Genomic DNA, 15220 nt, shown 5'->3' with positions numbered 1-15220 from the left:
TGTTTATGGACTGAACCTCTGAACCTGTAAGCCAGTCCCAATTAAATATTGTCCTTATAAGAGTTGCCTTTGTCAAGGTGTCTGTTCATAGCAGCAAAACCCCAACTAAGACATGCACCTATATATGCAATAACGCCTTGCTTATGGTAGTAATTCATAACAGGAAACAGTACAAGTATAAATAGGTAGTAGTAAACAAAATGTGGAATATCCATAAAACAGGCTATTGTTGAAAAATGAAAACAAATGAATTGCTGATACACAAAAGCATAAGTGAATACTGAAGTCACTATGTTGAGTCAAATTGCAATATAAAAAGAAGCTTGTATAGCACAATTTCATTAATAGATGTGAGAAACCTAAGACTATTCTGAGTGACAGAAAACATGCTTGGGATGGGGAGGCCTGGTTTCATGGCTAAGAAGCTCAAGTAATGTTTAGTGTAACAGCTGTGTTAGATTTTGAAAGTAGTTATGATTTCACGAATGTATACACCTGTCAAAATGTATCTTAGATGTCTATTTTAAATAGACAATTATGGTTTGAGATGACAAAAGGGAATCCATTGCAGCTAACATGTATTCATAGTAAAATTACTTGCTTATCATGACTACATCTTAACACTGGGCAATCAACTCATATCACCTGGAAATCTAATTTTATGCTAACGTACAGTTGAGTAAATTAGGTTAGAAATAAAATATGAGGGTGACTGGGGGGATAGCTGAGTGGTTAAGAGCACTTGCTGCTATCTCAGAGGACCCAAGTTCCTAGCATCCACATCAAGCAGTTCGCAATTCCTCACAACTCCAGCTCCCTGGTATCAGACAACCTCTGCTGGCCTCCTGGATCATCTGTGCGTGCGCGCGCGCGCGCGCGCGCACACACACACACACACACACACACACACACACACAGCATAATGAAAAATGTAAGAATTTTTTAGTTCTTCAGTCAATATAAAACATAAGCCTTTGGTTTGATTCTTCCAGCCTCCTTCTCAGAGTTACTTTCTAGATAATTTTATTCAAGAACTCCTTTTCCCTATTTTTTTCAGCTATACCCCATTTTTTATTATTAATCATTCCATTCATTTACATCTCAAATGATATCCCACTTCCCAGTTATCCCTTCACAATCCCCATATCTCATATCTGCCCTCTTCCCCTCCACTTGGCCTTTATGAGGGTGCTCCCCCACCCACTCCTGCCCCACTGCTCCAGTATCCTCCTATGCTGGGGCATCAAACCTCCACAGGATCAAAGGTTTCCCCTCCCATTGATGTCAGACAAGGCCATCCTCTGCTACATATGTATCTGGAATCGTGGATCCCTCTGGTACACTCCTTCATTGGTGGTCTAATCCCTGGGAGGTCAGGCCAGCCAACATTGTCCTTCCTATGGGGTTGCAATCCTCCTCTGCTCCTCCAGGCCTTCCTCCAGCTCGCCTGCCAAGGTTCAAGAACTCAGTCTGATGGTTGGCTTCAAGCATCCACATCTGCATTGGTCAAGTGCTGGCAGAACCGCCCCCCACCCCCAAAGGAATAGCCACACCAGGTTCCTATCAGCAAGTGCCTCTTTGCAACAGCAATAATGTCAGGTTTAGTGTCTGCAGACAGAATGGATCCCCAGGTGGGGTGGTCCCTGGATGGCCCTTCCTTCAGTCTCTGCTCCATTTTTGTCCATTTTTTTCTTTCCTTTGGCCAGGAACATTTCTGACTTAAAAACTTTGAGATGCATGGGTGGTCCCATCCCTCAAGCAGAAACCATTCCTATCTACTGGAGGTGCTTTCTACAGATGTTATCTCCCCTTCACTGACCATTTCAGCTAAAGTAATTCCCACTGGATTCTGGGACCCTCCAGTGGCTATCCCCAGTTCCTCACCCCACTGCTACATATTTTTATTCACTTTCCTGACCCTCTGTACTTCTCTTTCATTCCCTCCAGTACCCGAAACTGCCATCTTTATTTCTGCTCCCTTCTTTCTCCCTCCTGGGTCTCCCCCTCCCTCCACCTCCCACGATCATCCTGTACTCCCAATTTGAAACAACAAAATAGTACTGATACTTGTTTAGTTACTATTTCTCTGGTCATAGACGCTCTCTGGGATCTGCAACTACATTGCTTTTCATCAAATTTATTATCAAGGCCTGATACACTATGTAGCATAAATAAATATACTATAAATATTTATTGAACACATTGATACAAGGAAAAGTTTATAAAAATTAATCAAGTAAGAGTATAACATGGCCTGCACTATCTGTCTGGAAGAAAAGACTTGTTCTCTCAGGCATCTCACAGGGGCAGATGAGGAGTGTCACTTGTCATCAATGAGCATGTGTCCAGAGGCACCAGCTGCAGCTAATTCACTCTGGTATTTCAGAGATGGATTTCAGAACTCATCTAATGAGTGTCCACAGTAGCTTTAATGAGATCCTTGCCCAGACATGATGAATGCCCAGTAGGAAGCTCTTGAACACAGCAAGGCACAAATAGTAAAAGCCTATTTTCTAAGAACCACCACATAGTATTTTAAGAGAGTCACCACATGGAATTAAACTACTCTTTATATAGATTGCAATTGTCAGCCATGTCTTTACACATGCCAAATAGAGCAATGCTTATAGCTGTATTTACAAGTATATTGTATTGACTGTATGTCAGGTTGATCTGGGAAATGTGAAAGGTTCTGCCAAGTTAGTGGACAATGGGCTATGTGGGACTGTGAAAGGACCAGTGCTTCTGGTGGAGCACTGGATAGAGATGGCCAGAGACTCAACAGGTATCCATACCTACAAGGGACAGCATACATTTTGCCACGCTCCCAGACTAGGCTCCTGACAGGCGACCAAGACCTCCATTGATCCGCACCTTTCAGTCACTTAGGACAATGCCCCTACAGCCCCTCCCAAAGATAGGTTTGTGTCACCCAGCACAGGTAGAGGGCATGACTACAGGCCTCAGCCTCAAGAGGTCTCCATATTAATGAGATCCCTAAAGGCCAGAGGGCATAGCCAATTAAGCATTCCTTTCCAGACCCTCCCCCCTCCTCCCTCCCTATTTAATTCTGGTCTGCCCTGAGAAATGGGGAGGGATACACATTTATCCACTTTCTGCCATGACAATAAACCTTTTAAAACCATGGACTTCCTTGTGTCCTTGGTGCCTGCCATGGGGAACGAGCCACTGCTTAATCTCCTGCTAGAAGACTTCTCTATTTTTGCCACAGAATCCCCAACTCAAACAAGCTAGCCGACCCAGCCAAGCGAATGCCATAACCAACAGTGGGGTGCTGCTGGAGCTTCTCTTCCTCTTGTCCCTCTCGGCTGTGACCAGCCCATATACCCCCAGTCTCAGTTCTTCCGAGGCGCCTAGAAGCTTCTGGGAGTCCAAGAACAGAGACCACTGGCCTCTGGGTCAGCTACCTCAGCCCAGGCTCAGCCCAGAGACCTCCACTCAGACACATGGGAATCACAACACAGCCCAACAGGACCCACGCCCACGCTCAAGCTACAGCCTCGCAGGGCTAGAATAGTTTCTTAGCAGTAGAGAACACCAAGTTGTTAACAGGATTTAGGGGAGAATTTTAACTATATTAAGCTTCAGTTTTCTACTTTAACCAAGATGACTTTAATGATTTTCAACCAAGTATAAAGGAGTAAATAAATTAAAAATACACAGCAGTTATTAAATGTTGGTGAATATATATACTGTATGTTCAGAAAAATACATCGTGTCTATTTGTTTAAGTAATATTTAGCCAGTTTAAAATCACAATTAAAGTATAATAATTTCACATATACAATAACAAAAATAATAAAATGAATATTGTATCTATCATCCATTTTATGATTTTGAGTCTGTCAACTTAGGAACATACTATATATCTTCAGTTATATAACTCATCTTTAATGTCTTTCAAGAAAGTATAAAAATCTATCCCTTGAGGTTTTTTGTATTGTTGTTTTCTAGATACTTCTGTTATTTATCATTGTATTTCTAGTTTAAAATGAGCTAGGGCTGCTATTTCTTTTTTAAAACTTTAAGTCTTTTATTTATTTACATTCTAGTCATTGCACCCCCTCTTAATCCCTCCTCCTAAAGTTTCTCATCCCATTTCTCCTCCCCCTTGCCCCTGAGATGGTGATTCCCCCCACCAGATCTTCCCGTTCCCTGGGGCCTCAAGTCTCTTGAAGATTAAGCATCTTCTCCCACTGAGGTCAGACCAGACAGACCTCAGCTATATATGTGCCAGGGGTCTCGGACCTGCCCTGTATGCTCCTGGTTGGTGGCTCAGTGTCTGGGAGCTCCCTGGGATCTGAGTTAGTCGAGATTGCTGGTCTTTCTATGGGGTTGCTCTTCCTGACAGCTTCTTGAATCCTTCCCCTAATTCAACCATAGGGGTCACTGACTTCAATTCAATGGTTTGGTGTAAGTATCTGTGTGTGTCTCAGTTAGCTGCTGGTAGGGCCTCTCTGAGGACAGTTATGCTAGGCTCCTGGCTGCAAGTATACTAAGCTTTAGTGACCCCACACTGAATGAGATGGATCCCAAGTTGGGGCTGGTCATTGGACCACCTTTCCTTCTGTCTCTTCTCCTCTTTTTGTCTCTGCAGTTCTTTTAGACAGGAACAATCCCAGGTCAGGTATTTCCCCTAGTTCAACCATAGGGGTCACTGACTTCATCCCCTGAAGCTGCTTATTTCCTTCAGCTTCTGATTCTGTTATTAGTGCTGGAGATTTCTTTGCTGCTACTTGTTGCACTCAATTTTTTCATGCCTTTTAGTTCTTTAACTGACAGAGAAAATGAACCAGATCAATATGCCTAGACTATATCACTTAGGCACTCATTTAGTATTTGTTCTAAAGATAGTATCATTTCCAAATCTCATCTTGAGATTTCTTTGGATGCCTATCAATTCATCAAGGTAAAAAATCAAGCCAACTTGTGTGGGTACTGAGGCCATGTTGATGTTTGTGTTCCATGTTACCACCAAAGGCCATGTGGGTATCAATAGTCTGGGCTACTTCCTGAAGCCATGTTGATATCTACGGGCCAGGCTCCTGTTGGGCACCATATTGGTGTCCATGGCCCATGTTGCCCCACAGGCCATGCTGATATCCTTGGCCTGTGTTGTTCCTTGGAACTGTGCTGGTATCTATGACCTATACTGCAGAGAATGTTCCGCTTATGTTCATGGTCAGCATACCACAAGAGACCGTTCTGAAATTCCTGGCATATGATGATTTTAACAACAATGGGGAAGCACATAATCTGTGCTTTTGGTAAAGGGCAAGGTAGCTACTCTGGCCATGGTATTGGTGACTGCTGACTCACAGTCCGGAAAGAGGCTCTTCCTCTCTTCCTCTGCAAAGATGAAACAGCCTAAACAGAAAGACTTCAAAGAGAACTCTTAAAAATTGTGGTAAGGATGCTGAAGTATAGCTCTCTACAATTGATGGCTTCTGTCAGGGGTGTGGGTGGAGAAGTACTCAGTTATTTTTTAATGGCCACTGGGCATTTGACCATACAGTAAATATATATGCAACACAATTTGGATTTTCTTCTTCCTCCTCCTCCTGTTGCTCTTTCTTCTTCTTCCTCTTCCCTTTCTCCTTCTCCTGATGGTCATTGTCATCATCATCATCATCATTGTCATCATCATCATTGTCATCATCTCATCATCATCATCTCATCTTCATCTTTGTCTTTTCTTCTTGTTTGTTTTCTAGAAGGGAGACTACAAGCATGGATGGGGTAGACTGAGAAGTATGATCAGGGTGTATGATGTGAAATTCCCAAATAATCAGTAAAAATATCATGTTGGAACACAGAATAAAAATTTCTATTGTGATTATAAAAACATCAGGCAAAACTCTAAAAAGGATACGAAGGTGTGTTTTGTTCTCTAAGCTACTGAGACCTTTCCCCCATCAGGGAATTAACAAGGAAGGTCCACTCAGACCTCTTGACACTAATGTCTGTGTACCCCAGGGAGTCAGTTAAACTATTTGGTGACTGGACATGTATAAACTGGCACTAAAGATGCACTGTTAATCTAAGGCTGGGTGATATTACCTCACTCATATCAGGATGAAACCCTATCCAGCTCCCTGAAGGAACTATACTTTTAAGAAAAATTTAAAAATTACTCTATACTTGTCCTTGGAGACACACAGACCCTTGAATTTTTTAAAGTTCCTGTACCTCCTATCCTATCTCCTCTGCAATGCTGAGAGACAGGTCAACTACTACTGTTTTATATTTAAATTAGATGATAGTTGAATTTCTTCTTTCCCTTTCTAAAACCTATCTGAGAGACCTCTGATCTGACTATGGAATGCCTTCATCTATTTTTTCTGTCCTCCTTCTTTTCTTCCTTTCATCCTTTCTTTCTTTCTTTCTTTCTTTCTTTCTTTCCTTCTTTAATTTATTCATTTACTTTTACTAATTGGGTCAACCTGCTAAAACCATAGAGACTGCTTGCTCCTTTATCCACCCTGGCTCATCAAAGTGTCTGTTTATAAAAATGGGTGTAAAGGTACACTGTAATCTGTGAGACAGGTGTTTCATAAAGGGACTTTTGCTCATTGGAGATGGGCATGGGTATATCTTAAGAAGAAGGCAACCATTTGTTTTATGGCCATTTTGGGCTGGTGACCCTGTAAAGGTGGAAGCAGCCATGTGAACTAATCACCATCTTGGCTATTGTAACCAACCCTATGACATAAACAAAGGTTGGTGGCACCAGTAGAACTTCCTAGTCTACTGGGCCCTCAGGTAATCATTGTTACAGTAATAAGAGTTAATAAAAAGGAAATAAAGAAAGAAGGAAGGAAGGAAAGAAAGAAAGAAAGGAAGAAAGAAAGAAAGAAAGAAAAGAAAGAAAGGAAGAGAGAAAGAAAAGAAAGAAAGAAAGAAAGAAAGAAAGAAGAGAAAGAAAGAAAGAAACAAAGAAAGAAAAGAAAAAAGAAAGAAGGAAAGGTAATATGTTTTTTCTGCTATATTTTTGATTATCAGGACTTCAACCCAATTTATGCGTTAAGTTGTAAAATAAAAACTCCTAATTTAGATAACAGTCTATAAACTAAGATAATCTCAAGTGCTTCACATATTTGCTTCCAATCTGAAAATAAAATACTTACAACTTAAAAATACTAGACGGGAGATCAGGAAAACCCAAATACAGAACAACTGATTCTTTTCTATTTAGACTACTGTTTGATACACACCAGGGTCCTGCTCTTCCCCATGTACAAGCTAGAGGTTACTTATGTTTACATCACACACAAACACACACACACACACACACACACACACACACACACACACACACACAAAACCAACCAACTAAAAACCTAGGACATTATTTAGAATCCAGGAAAGGGAAATAGAAGAGAGAGAGAGAGAGAGAGAGAGAGAGAGAGAGAGAGAGAGAGAGAGAGAGAGAGAGCTCATCTCTCAGATTGTATTTTTTGTAAGCTCATCACTCCATCCCTCCTAGGGAGGAGGTTAATATTAAACTAGGATCCTCTTCACCTCAGTCTGTCCTTTGAAGGAGGTTTGGAAAAAGATAGGATCTGTCTTTTTAATAATAGAAACCTGAGTATATGTGAAAACTGACAGGGACTGGAACTGCCAGTGTGGATTAGCCCAGTTCAGTCCTATAATAGAATCTAGTTCCAAAGTACTTGGGTGGTTCTAGCCCTAACTTTGATTCACTAGGAGTCAGCCTCTCTAGATGCTATGGTGTAAGACTTGAGGCAGATAAGGTGAACCTCTGTAGGTCTCCCCTAATCTTGTTTTTACTCTACAGATGGGGAGAAAATCTCCAAGATTTCTTTACGTTCCCAACGGGCTTACATTCTGAACAGTTGGAAGAAGTTAGACCCTCGGTGCTTAGGAAGAGAGCTTTAGTCTTTGCAAAATATTTGCCTAAGTATCCTAAGTAATAAAAAGTGGCCCCTAGAAAGAATTCTTAACTATGACACCACCCTTCAGTAAGAGTTGTTCTTTGAGTAAGTGGAAAAGTGTGATAGAGCAAGACAACAGAAATTTCTCCATTCTGTATTGTTGCTAAGGCCATCTCACGTGTAACTAGAATTTGATCTCCTTGATGGAGAAACCCATGGAAAATTATCCACTTCTATTCTGGGAACCCAAGGTCAAGAAGTCCCAGCTAAGTTTCCTAGATTGTGTTAAACTGCTTGCTTGTGAAAACTTTCCTCTGCAGCTGCTGAGTAAGATAACAGAATGTTCTTTTTGTTTTTTCCTTTGAATAGTCCCTTGATCTAAATGGGGTGATACTTCCATCCCTGAATGCTTTAGTGTAGTCTCAACTATATGGAATAGACTTTCAATTGGCTACAAACTGTGTCAGAATAGTCATCTCTGACAGGTTCCGCACAACAAAAGTACGCTAAACTGTCTATGTCTATCTTTGCTTTCGTCTGTGGGATCAATCAGATTTTGCTTAATACTACAGCATAGACCCTCAGACTCTAGCTGTAGATTTAGGCATGTCTAATCAAAACTATTTCATCTCTGCCTAAGATTCACTTAAAGATACAGATTGATTACAAATAATACATTTGTGCAACTGAGCCTCTGGGTTTTTAATATTTGGAGCTCCACACTGATACAGCCAGAGGAATTAAAATCTAAAATACATTTTTCCTTCTCCTCAAGATCAACTAAGTCCCAGGGAATGGTGGGGCATCTCTAAATGTTCTGTAACTGTAGAAAGTCACCTACTTTCTTTTTAAGGGATTTCATGGAGACTCATCTTGGAGATGCCACTGAGTAGACTCAAACAAAGGTCTAGCCTGCAAAAATAAGGTCAACTAAAATGGAAAATTCCTCTGCACTTTCAAATAAAACAATGGTTGAGCAAGACCTTTAACTTATGCTCACACAGATGGACTAACTGGCAGAAGAGACTAGAAGAGTCAGTCAGTCCTTCCAAGCCCAAGTCCTCCCAAGCCAAAGTAACCTCTGAGGACCAGATTTTCAAGTAGGCTTGAAACCGAAAAAAGTTACTAATTTTGTCCACCTACATAATCTTACACACCAAAAATGGAAGTATAACTAGGATTAATACAGTCACTATGTATGGTTCTCTAACAGTGTCAAACATTATAGTTATTCATAGCAGATGTTCTTTGGACAACTATTTTCCACTAATAATTCTCTCCCTGATAACACTATTTCTAGAAGAGTACTTCTCACAGGTATAATATGATGTACTCTGTTCTAACATGTTCTAAACATGTTTCCTGATTAAACAAGGTTACAGACACCCTGTTGTCAAAACTTATAGATGTTAATGTCTATTAGTGACTTCAAATAGAACCCGGATTTCCTTAAGGTTTGGCCCACATTGACCACCTCTTCCAGACAGCTGATACATGACCATAGGCATCTCTAACTGGTAAAACACTGTCAGTGAGCCTCTTACAGGGTTCTGATAAAATGGTTCTGGTGCATTGTCAAGCCATCTACAAAATTGTACATTACCTCATTAAACAAAACTACCATTAACCATGATGTCAAAACATTTTTCCTCCTTAACATTGTCTCTTAATGTTCCCTATGAGGGTATAGTAGAAGAAATTTAGTGGCCAACTTCTAAACCTAAATTGGCCAATGAAAGGCACTTTGAATTTGTGAATCAGGCAAATGGTTCCTTCATGGTGTACATATGGTGTACATATGGTGACAATAGCGACAGGAAAATAAATCATCAATCTCATCAATCGTGTTGATGCCTATGTCTAAGCCAAGGATTCTATGGTGACTTTCTTGCCTGTTCTCTTTCTCTCATAAAGGCAAAACCGTCCTAATTATTTTTTGATCTAGTCTATCATACTATTAATAGTCTTACATTTTTTTTGTGTTAAAGATGCTATTTTGCTCACATAACAAGCTCCAAAAATACACACCCCCACCAAATGTGTATCTCATGCTCTGGATCAGTGTATTCAGTTAAGCTTTGTCATCATTGCTTAGATAGACCCTCACTGAGGCACTGTAGCTACTGTCCTTATAGTGTTACCTCTTCATCAGTTTGAAGTAGCTAAGAGTTGTCATCCAAATGCCCTCACAGCAGTTAGTGTGAGTTCTATGTGTGGTGTGTGTGAAAGACAAGGAGTTACAACTCCCAGTAGTTGACTCCCTGGTAGTCAGACAGATAGGGAGAGGGGGCATTGCTAGCTAATAAAGTTGGCAAATTTCCAATATTGCCACTTCTCCCTTTCCATCCTGACTTGAGACAAAGGCTGCCAGGCTCTCTGCTGATGTTCAAGGCCAGATCAGGAAATGTCACACAATAGTTGAGGACTAATCAACTATCCTGTCTTCAAATCAACCTACCTAAAGTAGGGAAAAAGGATCTCATCCCCAACATTAATTAACTAATGATTTATCAAGCCTACCCCACCTTCTTACATAGCAATGAAATGTCATGACTTTAAAAGGTTTGTTATTCTGGGTCATTTTAAATGAATGTGTGCATCTTTAACAAAACCTATTAACACAGAATATCTCCACATACCCTTTTATAACTATGAATAAGTTTTCACATTTATACCTCAGCTCACATACATGGCTGTTAAGAAGCAATGTTGGAATATGTAACCCTTGATGCAATATACAGATCTGTCATGGTACAGATCATGAATAACTTCTGAGAAATCCATAGTGAAGGTTTGGTTTGCAAAGGCTAGAAACTTTGAGAAGGATGACATCTCAGAAAAAAATTAAGACATTAAATGAATGCCTATGGTGGGCATATTGGTACACTGGAATGGTTACTTCTTTTGCTTCTTTGGAAAATGATAAGGTTCTTCTGTCTGTGCTTCACTTTAATAAATCTTAACCACAGATAATAACAGAGACAATCAACCACAGACTGAAAAATAAAATGAACTTTTCATCTTTACAAGTTGTTTACCTCTGGTATTTTGTAATACTAGTAGAATATTAGCACAAAATGTGACTGAACATTCCTCAAAGAGAACTCTTTATTTTAACCCTCATCTGTCTCTTAAATTCTAATCAAATGATACATTCTTCTGACACTATTTAGAGCTAACAATCTTAGGATTATTAGCTCCAAGAACTTATCAGCCATCAAATAGGTATTAGGTGCTATGAAAGATGTTCTTTGAGCTACAGAGACAAGTAAGAGACTGTCCCTGGCTTTCTAATTGGGACAGAGTATTTAGGCATTTGACTGCTGCTCCTCTTCCCTGAGGTTGATTGGCACAGGCGAAGCTATCCATCAGCTGTCAGTACATGTGCACCAAACCACAGTCAATACAGAGAGAGCCTCTCTGCATTCTCATCTCACTGTATGGAATTTCTCACCATTTCATGAGTTTCTAATCTTAATCAGACCTCAGTTCAAACATCGTCACATTTATACAAAGGAATTTCCGGATCAACTTATTTGAAATAAATTATTCCCTTTCAGTAAATCTCAACTTTTTTAAAAAAAAAAATCTTGATGCTTAATGTCACCTGTCAGATTTATTTTTCTCTATGTTTTGTTAACTTAATTAAAATTTTTTGATGGTGCAATAGTTGTGCACAACACACTCTCTCATTCCTTTCATTTGGCCTTATCCACTTTCCCTTTTCCCTCCTTCTCTCCCCCCCCCTTTCCACCCCATTCCCCTTTACTCTCTGTGCCCCACACAGGCATTAATTTATTTTTAGTGTTTGTTTTCTTTCTCTGGAAAGTAAGATTCACAAAGGCCATAACTTTGATGCTTTAGCTATTTACCAAAGTGCACACTTTCCCATTCTTCAACTCAGTTTCCTTTATAATTTTTAATCTGGATCACTCTGACAGTTGCTACTCTGGTAAATATCCAGGCTATTTTCTGAGATGCTATTAATATAATTTCTTCATCTGCTCAATAAACTGACTTACATTGTCCACTCTCCAGAAGGCATTAAAAAGTACAATAGGACCTTTATAGAAGGAAGCCCAAACCCACCCAAGTCTTCAGCACTGACCTCTTTTCTCCATCTCAGCATCTGGGTTGGGGAAGATTATAATTCTAGGTGCTGGTATCTAGTATTGTCTTTGTTGGGTGTCTGTTTCTTGGTTTCTGTTGCCCTGCCTGGTTCTTAGGAGAGTTTGCTGGCTGTATGTTGTCTGGTAAGAAATTCTTCTGGAATCCAAACAAGTGAGGCCACTAGGAATTCCAGATAAAATGTGTTTTTAGGTATTGGGATCTGATGTTTAGAAATGGGGATAGATTATATGGGGGAATGACAAATTCACAGGAGGAAAGAAATTGCGATGCTCCACAGGATCTGCTTAGCCTCCTAGAAATTGGATCTGAGACCAGGAAGAGGCCCTAGCAGGTGATCCAGGATTAAACTCAGGGATTGGATTTAGAGGAATGAAGGGAAAGATGAAGATTTTCAGCTAACCTACCTGTTGCTCTGGCTAGAGTGATCTGTGGTTTGCCTCATTGTGTGGAACTTGGATAAAGCAAAGGGTACTGAAAGGAAGTGTGTTCCACTTGAGATGGGATGGCAGCAGGGGTTCTTTTTCACAGCTGGAGCTGAGACTGAAGGATTGGATTGGAGAAGAGGAGGGACAGATGAAGATCTGCAGTTAGCTTGCTTACCTGTTTCCCTGACCAAAGTGTCCTGTTGGTTTGCAGGGAGTGCCTGCTGGAGTTGGAGCAGGAATAAAGCAATGAATGGGTATAAAGGAAGTGAGAAGGAGGAGATCTGTGTGATTGATTGGTGGTGAGGACAGAGAAAAATGACAGACCGCAGAAAGTGGTCTTCTATAGAGCTGGAGGTGATACTGGGGTTGAACTTACCATTGAAGATATAATCTTCAATGTACTATTTCTGAGCTACATGGAAATGAGGATTTAAAAAATTTTCACTACTATATTTCACAAAATTAGCATCACAGAGGGTCATGTACAAGGTTTAAGGAGAGATACGTACAGTGAGATCTCAGCATCATGTTTAGGTTCCCTTGTAATATAGAGATGAGCTGCAATGAGGTAATTATAGAGGTCACCAAGGAAACTAGAAGGAAACCAAGCCTTTGTGTCATAGAAGCCAAGAAATAGTGTACATAAATAGGGCCCTTATTGCTAATTTCACAAATGATCCTACATTCCTCTTTCATAAAGTATCCAAGAAGGGTGAAGAATAATGATCACTGGAGGATATAAATGGACTCCTGTCACCTTGGGCTTTCCAACAAGTGTTACTATGGAACCTTACAAGGGTTGTTCCTTCTGTTAGTTTTTGGTGCTTGAATAGATAAATCAGAGAGCGTTATTTTTTACATCAATCATGCATAGATAGATATGCATTAGCGTGCTTCAGCTGCCAAACAATGTGCCACAAACTGAGCAATTTTACACTTAATTATTCCATGTAAGTACCTTCTTTCAGGTCACACAGCTGGGAAAGTCATGTTCTGAACTTTGCCTTGCTAGATGATATTTTGTATGGCTCCTGATGAGGACTGCTCCCTTCTATAGACTAGATATTGCAAATTAAGATGCTTACAGGACCATGAAAAAGGAATTGTGTAAGTTTTCCCTTGTAGCTTCTGGTAATTCTTTGGTTGTCACAGTGCAACTCTAATTTCTACAGAGCATTTTTGTGTGTTGTTTGACTCCAGATTTCTCATTTTTATGAAGATATTTGTCATATTGATTAGAAGTACATGTTGCTCTGGCCTGACCTCATTATAAATAATTATATCTCTGATGGCCCTATAATGATACAGTACATCCCGAGGAACAACTTCAGTAAATAAATCTTGGAAAGAATAAATTTCTAGCCATTACAGAATGTCCATTCCTTCAGCATAGGCATCATATTTTCTTTCTGATGATCAAAGTCAGCATCTGAATCCATATAGCACAGCAGATAAATGATGCAGTCTCTGTTCAGACTGCCACTTATCGGCTTTGTGATTTGGGATAAACTACTTTCCCTCTCTGTTCTCTGCTTTGCCATTTCTGTATGTTAACAATAATAGTTTCCAGTGTGCCAGCTGCTGTAAGAAATAAATGAAATGAATGGGATGACTGAAACTCAAACTTGGCATTGCAAATGCCATCTGCTTTAGATATATTTTCTCTGACAAACATCTGCATTTATAAGGGTTTTAGTTTCTGAAGTGTGCTTCTGTATTTGCCATAATTTGCTTCATATGGAATCCCACATAGCACACCAAAATTTTAGTCTTAATTTCCAATGTATGAATGCACTATAGAAAAGAGAAACTGATTTACTAAAAAAAAAATCAAGAAGCAGAGGCAAAAATAAGTACCAGGACCCAGGGAATGCAACCATGAGTCCAATTATCTTTAATTCATACCAACTGAAATATAAGAGATTAACTATTAGGGCCCTATAGAGACCCACACTCAATTGTGATAAAGCCTGTTTTTATATGAGTTAACCCTCAAGAATAAAAAATACATCATAACAGAATTGCTTTTTATAGATGTGCTATCTCATTTTTTTAAAATTCCAAATGCAGTCCACTTTTCAAAGGTTCAGTACCAATATTATTAAATTTGTCTCTAATCTGCTACATTCCTGTAACCTTTAGAAAGATGATGGTTGAAAATTGCATGGATTGCTCAAGCCTTCTGGAAATCATGGGAAGAAAAGTAATGGATTATGTTAGCTTTTGAGATTCACCCACAAATGAAAAGAATTCTTTCTGTGAAACCTCCTGCAAGGCTTTCAGCATGGACACCATGGGCTGATGATTGTGAAATTTCTCTGCCTTAGCAATTAGAACTCCTGTGGTGCCCAAGGCATCCAATTATAGCAGGGAAGTAGTATAATAATATGGGAAGTTATCCTGATCAAAATGATATCTTACAAAGTTCAGTGAAGATTAAGCTTGAATAATGCTAAAGTGTGCAATCTCAATTAGACATTCAGTTCTTAGGAGAGAGGTGCTTTTCTTGCAGACACTTGTGATGTTTTTTCTCACCTTAAAAATATTGAGCATGAACTGTCTGAAATGCCTGGAAATGCAGTTCTAAACATGAACAGATAGAGCAGAAAAACTGGCATTTCAGAATGGTTCTTTACCAAGGTAACCGTCTTTACTTCAAATATATGAAAAGGAGATGTGGTAAAGAAGGAAAAATGGTCATATTAGCAACTCTTCTGTGTCAGTAGTAAAAAGTAACAACCAGAATGA

Source organism: Arvicanthis niloticus, chromosome 13 (genome assembly GCF_011762505.2).
Source record: "Arvicanthis niloticus isolate mArvNil1 chromosome 13, mArvNil1.pat.X, whole genome shotgun sequence".
NCBI classification, from domain to species: domain Eukaryota; kingdom Metazoa; phylum Chordata; class Mammalia; order Rodentia; family Muridae; genus Arvicanthis; species Arvicanthis niloticus.
The sequence above is the reverse complement of the archived record's forward strand: the minus strand, read 5'-3'. Positions refer to the sequence as shown.